Genomic DNA, 6160 nt, shown 5'->3' with positions numbered 1-6160 from the left:
AAGAAGTTTTTTTTTTTTTTTTTGCACATGAAGATGAGGTACAAATTAGAGCAGATAAAGCAGTAGCTGGAAAGGGATTTTGTGATCACAAGAGGTTTTGTTTTGTTTAAATTGTTTTAAGGTGATATATACTGATATATACTGACACCACTATTATTCTAAGCTTGATTTATTCCAATCTGGGTAGAATTGTAGCCAGCGGGTAGAGGAGGAGAGCTTACAGAAGCAATTCCATAGTAACTAATATTTAATTCTGTTATACAGGCATATTTCAATTAATAGGATGATTATAAAATTGCCCAGATAGAATATCACATTTCAAATACACAAATTTTCCCAGAATATTGCATACAGAAGTTTTATAAAAGCCTTTAGTTTATAACAGGGCTTCAGTAAAGATTTTTCAGTTATATTAGTTATTAATAATACTTGGTTTTAATACTAATTTGGAAAATTTAAAGTATGATCTCTGCTTATCTTTGAACAATGTCTGATAGGGATCTTCTGATTTCTTGTCCTAGAATACGTGACATGAGAAATGGGATTTGCCAACTCTCAAACTCAGAATCACAAAACAAAATATAAATAGAGGTTTAGAGCTGAGAGAAAATAGCTTAATAACTGGCACACTTGCATGTTTGTTTGTTTTTTTCTTATCTTTTTGCATTAATTACAATCTCCAGTACAATGTTAAATAGAAAAAATCATAGCCAACATCACTTGTTCCTGAGCTAAGGAACATATTTCTCAATATTTCACAATTAAGTATGATGTTGCTCTAGGTATTAAGTAGATATCCTTTATCAGTTTCTTTTTGTTTCTAGTTTGTAAAATTACTTTTGTTAAACAATATATTTGTGTTATATTTTATTAGTTTACTTTTGTATTTAATGGAAAGAGTGTATGTTTACTTTTCTCCAAATTTTGTTGAAGCAGTGAACTACATCAATTTTCAAATGTTAATCCAAACTTACATTCCAGGAATAAATACAAGTTGCTTGTGAGGTATTACACTTTTTATGTATTGCTAGATTTGATTGGCTAATATTTTGTTTAGGATATTTATATCTATGTTCATGAGAATGACTAGCTGGAAATTTCCTCTCTTTGTAATGTTTTGTCAGGTTTTGATATCACAATTGGCTGTACTCAGAAAGCAATTTGGGAAATATCTTTCCTTATCTATGCTCTGGAAAAATGTTTGCAGATAAGGTGCTATTTCTTGCTTAAATTATTGGAATAATTCAATGTTCAAGACATCTGGATTGTGAATTTATTTGTGGGAAGTTTTTAATCATGGGTTGAATTTTTAATAAATACATGGCCAGTTTTTTTTTAATTTCTCATGTGTATTTTGGAATTTGTGAATTTCGAGGAATTTATAAATTTCATAAAGTTATTAGGTTTATTAGTACAAAGTTTTTATACTCTGCTATTATTTTCTCTGTAATCGTCAAAGTTTTTAGCAATTTCTGATGTTGGTTATTTTTGCTTCCTCATTTTTTTATTGGTGGTCTTTTTGAGGAGTTTATCAATTATACTAGCTTATTTCTAAGACTCAACTTTGGTTTACTGGATGCCATTTTATGTCTGTAATTTATTATTTAATTTTTGCTCCTGTTATCATTATTATTTTTTTTATTTTTCTTTCTTTAGGTTTAACTTTTCATTTTTTTCATAAATTGAGATGTATACTTAGATCATTGTCTCTTCAACCTTTCTGATTTGTAATATGCTTTTAAGGCTATAAATTTTCCTCCAAACACTGCAAAATTCTCAGGAATTTTGATATACCATATTTTGACTATCACTTAATCCAAAATATTTTCTAATTTCTGTTGTGGTTACTTATGTATTTGATAGATTTTTAAGAAGACTGATGAATTTTCAATATTTCTAGTAAGTTTTATTATGTTTTTTGACTTTAATTCTACTCTGATCAGAGAATACTCTGGGGCTAATTTGAAGGTGGGTTTTATTCCTTGGAGAGTCATTCTATCTACCCTATTACTATTCAGTAAAGCTTCGGGGTGCCATTCAAACACCTGAAATCTATTCCTAAGTCCCTCCACCCTGGTAGGCCCTGGGCTACAAATTTTGTATCTCCAGCCCTGTGAGACTGTGGAATGCGCTACTCAGCTTCCTCACAGCTTTCAAATTGTAAGTATCTCAATGGAAAAACAGCGCTAAATGCCAAGCTCATTTTTCTAGGTTTCTTTTCTCTCTGAGATCTTGGCATGTAAGTCTTCATTATTTTCTAACTCTTTGTTGTTGCCATTAATTCCATCCAGAAATAGGGCTGATTTAAAGCATTGTCAAAATTAGATAATCAATAAATCTTAATTTTTAAACACGTTTCTCCATTTCATGTTTTTCTTTTCCATTACATTTGAACAAAAATTGGAACTGCTTATATCCAACAATTGTGGGATTCACTCTAAAATTTAGTGGTTTAGTATCCAAAATTCAGGGTAGTAATAATATATTATCTGTTACATTTTCGCTTCTTTTAATGAGATTAAAAAGGCAAAATATTTTTTTAATTGGACAAGAAAACTCTTAATAGACAATGATGCCTACATTGCTGGAGCAGACCACTAGAATAACTCCAATTTTGTTTGATCAACTTACATAGGACAAAACAAATTTTCCCAGGGAGAAAGCCGTACAAGAGTGTTGCTAAACAACACATAGAACTTCAGGGTATATGAAGGTCAAAACTTCCAAAGTCTTAAATTATCTTAATTTTTCATACCATATTACCATGTATGTGTTGTTTCTTGTAATTCCCCCATCAGTTTGAGTTAAAAAAACAAAGACCCAGTATGGTGTATACTGTACTATAGGGAAGAGACAGTAGGACTTTTTTTTGGTTATAAGCCCATGCAAAAGTTTTTAAATACAGAGTAAAACTATACCAAGTCAAATTAGTTATAGCAGAAGTATTAATTTAAAAATCCCCAGATGGATTTAATCTTAGCCAGAAAAAAAGTGTATGTGCCTTGAGATACAATCTTACTAATATATATATTTGAAGTTTTTCAGGCACATTCTTATGAAACAAATCAGAACTTCCTTACTTTAAAACTTAGGCATTATTTTCACATGTTGTTTCAAATGTTAGAATTTAATTAGCTATATCTAAAATAAACTGTATTGATCCCTGGTATTATTAGAATCAAGTATATTAATAATAACATTCTCAAAACTTAGAAATAAATTATATGCCCATTAAATAATGGAGCCAGATATAATTACTTATTTTAGGTAATAAGTAAGTGAATAAATAAATATTACATGTATTGAGCACCTAGTATATGCTGGGCAATGTTCTAAGCACTTTAATTTTAATATCATTTGATTTATGTTGCCTTGACTTTATTCTCCTAGAACTCAGAATAGGATTACATGGATTGAATATTTCCTGCCCACACAAGATATAATTCCTGGCTTATTCCTATAAAGCATATTATTAACAATAAAAGGGAGAAATAAGGTATTAAATGATTAACTATTTTCTCTACTTGTATTTATTGCAAGTCTCCCTTTATATTTATGAAAAATTATTACAAACCAGGTTATATCAAAGAAAAGAAAAACTTGTAATAATATCCTGGGATCTATTCGTAGATTCAAACGCATACGTTACACACCTGCTGTGCGAAAATATAGTGCAGACACTGCTTATTGCAAAGACAGCAAAATTGTCTGTACTTTATCTGGAAGAGATTACGATCTGCCAGATAAGACAGGATTTGAATAAATGAATATATACAGAACTGTAGATAATGTAAACATTGGCAAAAATGTCTTAGTCTATGTGAGTCTGCTTTGATGTAGTTAAGAATCTAGACAGTTTCAAAACAGGCAAAAGCTATTTTACTTTTATGAAGTGAGTCTCAAAATCATACTGGAAATGCACTAAGCCAAACTAGAGTATTCTTTAGTCAGCCTAGAACATTCTTTACAATTTCTTTCTAACCTCATTTCTAAGCTTTACCTCTCACTACTATCATAATTTTCATGCCTCCTTAAAACAAGAAAGTGTGTGTATGTGTGTGTGTGTGTGTGTGTGTGTACTAATAGGAAGAAAGTAAAAGAAACACATTTCTGTTTAATAGGCTAAATTACTTACTCCTATGAATATTTGGAAGAAACTTTCTGGAAACTTTTTACAGTTAAAACATTGCCATCAATTGTGGAACAAAGAACCTGGATATATTTTGAGGGCCCACATTTCTTGTCACTCAAACCTCCACGAAGACTCAGGGAGACATTTTTCTATTGGAAATAGTTGATATTAATTTCCTCAGGTTGTAATCAGCCTGGGTATAACACACCAAAAAGAAGTGTGATTTATTCAGAAAAATGTTTACCCAGCACTAACTCTATACTGGGAATGTTCTAGGCCAACACGGTTAACTAGAACATTCTTCTGTGATGTTAGATACTAACCACATATGGCTACTGAGCACTTGAAATGAGACTAATATGACCAAAGAACTGAATTTCTAATTGGATTTATTTTTAATTATTTAAATTTTAACCTTAATAGCCACATGTGGCTACTGGCTATCATATTGGAAAGTATAGTTTTAGGCACTGGGATTTCAATAGTGAACAAAAGAGACAAGATTCTAGTTCACAGGCAGCCTCAATTCTAGTAGGACTGATTAGGCAACAAGTACATATACAATTAAACATGTATGTTAGATGATAAATGCTATCAAAATGGGGATTGAGAAATTCAGGAATTAGAGTGAGAGTACTATTTTAAGGAGGATAGCATGAAATCGGAGCAAAAACTTGAAGCATATAAGGGAGTTATGCTGATATGTTTGGAAGAGTATTTAAGGCAGAAGGAAAAGAAAGTATATAGGCCTTAGAATGGGCGTATGATTCACATATTCAAAATAGAGCAAGGAGGCCACTCTGGCTCAAGAAGATATAGCTGGAGAGTCAGGGAAGATGAGGTAGGCCACATTGTTCAGAGCCTTATCAGCTCTGCTAAGAACTTTGATTTTTATAGTAGGTGAGAAGGAAGCCACTGGAGTGTTTTCAGCAAAGAAATGGCATAATCTAAATTAAGTATGGAAAGAAAAACATGAAATTCACAATATATAGTTAGAGAAATCACAGCAATAAAAAATCCTCTTCTGAATATCTTGCAAAGTAATTTCTAGAGACAAGAGAAAGTCTCTTCATAGAGGACATAGTAAGTTCCCATTTGTCCTCAATTAGCGGAACAAGGGTCTTCTCCTTTTGCTGCCTCAACATCTCACCTACACAGAAGCATTTTTTAAAACTTATGTAATATATACTTATTTCCTTCTTATTTCTTTGCAGGAAAGTTAGAAAATAGAAATAACATAGTAATTTGGAAATTCTATACTTCTGAGAATATTATCTATACTTTCTTTTTCTGTTTCCGATCATCCTTTAAGCCATTGTGGAATGACTTCTCAGAAACTGTTCCCATCTAAGTCACTAATGACTTACTAGCTAAATCTAGCATATTTGTTTCTCTCTCTTGCTTGATCTCTTGGTATCACCTGGCACTGTTAGCTCTTTGTCTGTTCCTCTTAGAACGCACATTGATTTTGGCTTCTGAGATAAAACTCCATCCTGAATTTCCTCCACACACAGCCTCCTTTGTGGAGTCCTGTTATTGTGCTCATGCCTTCAAAACTAAAGTTCTTTGGGTTTTGCACTGTGACCTCTACCCTCCTCAGTTACACAATTTCCCTGGGTTATTTCATTCCACAGCTTCAGTTGATCCTTATGTGCCAAAGACTTACAAATCTAAATTTTACATCCACTTACATGCCTCAGAGTTGCCTAAAATGCATATCCCTCCAAAATACGTTTTCATTCCCTCATTCTTTTTTCTTAATCTAAGTAAAATAGCACCAACATGTAGCCAATTGTTGAATTCAAAACTTAAGTAAGGTTACTAAGCCCTAATAATCATCGTAATTACTAATTATGTCTTCATTATATGTTGTATAATCATATACCGGAGCAACGATGATATTTCTAGAAAATATGAATCACAGACTTCAAAATCAGGTGTTAAGGTCCAATATTTCACTCTAAACTATTGTACGATTTGATTTAAATTTTAAATTATTATCAGTTCCCCTTAGACAAGATGATGGAA

The sequence above is a fragment of the Ceratotherium simum genome, chromosome 10, assembly GCF_057802395.1.
Source record: "Ceratotherium simum simum isolate JZ-2026a chromosome 10, ASM5780239v1, whole genome shotgun sequence".
Classification (NCBI taxonomy): domain Eukaryota; kingdom Metazoa; phylum Chordata; class Mammalia; order Perissodactyla; family Rhinocerotidae; genus Ceratotherium; species Ceratotherium simum.
The sequence above is the reverse complement of the archived record's forward strand: the minus strand, read 5'-3'. Positions refer to the sequence as shown.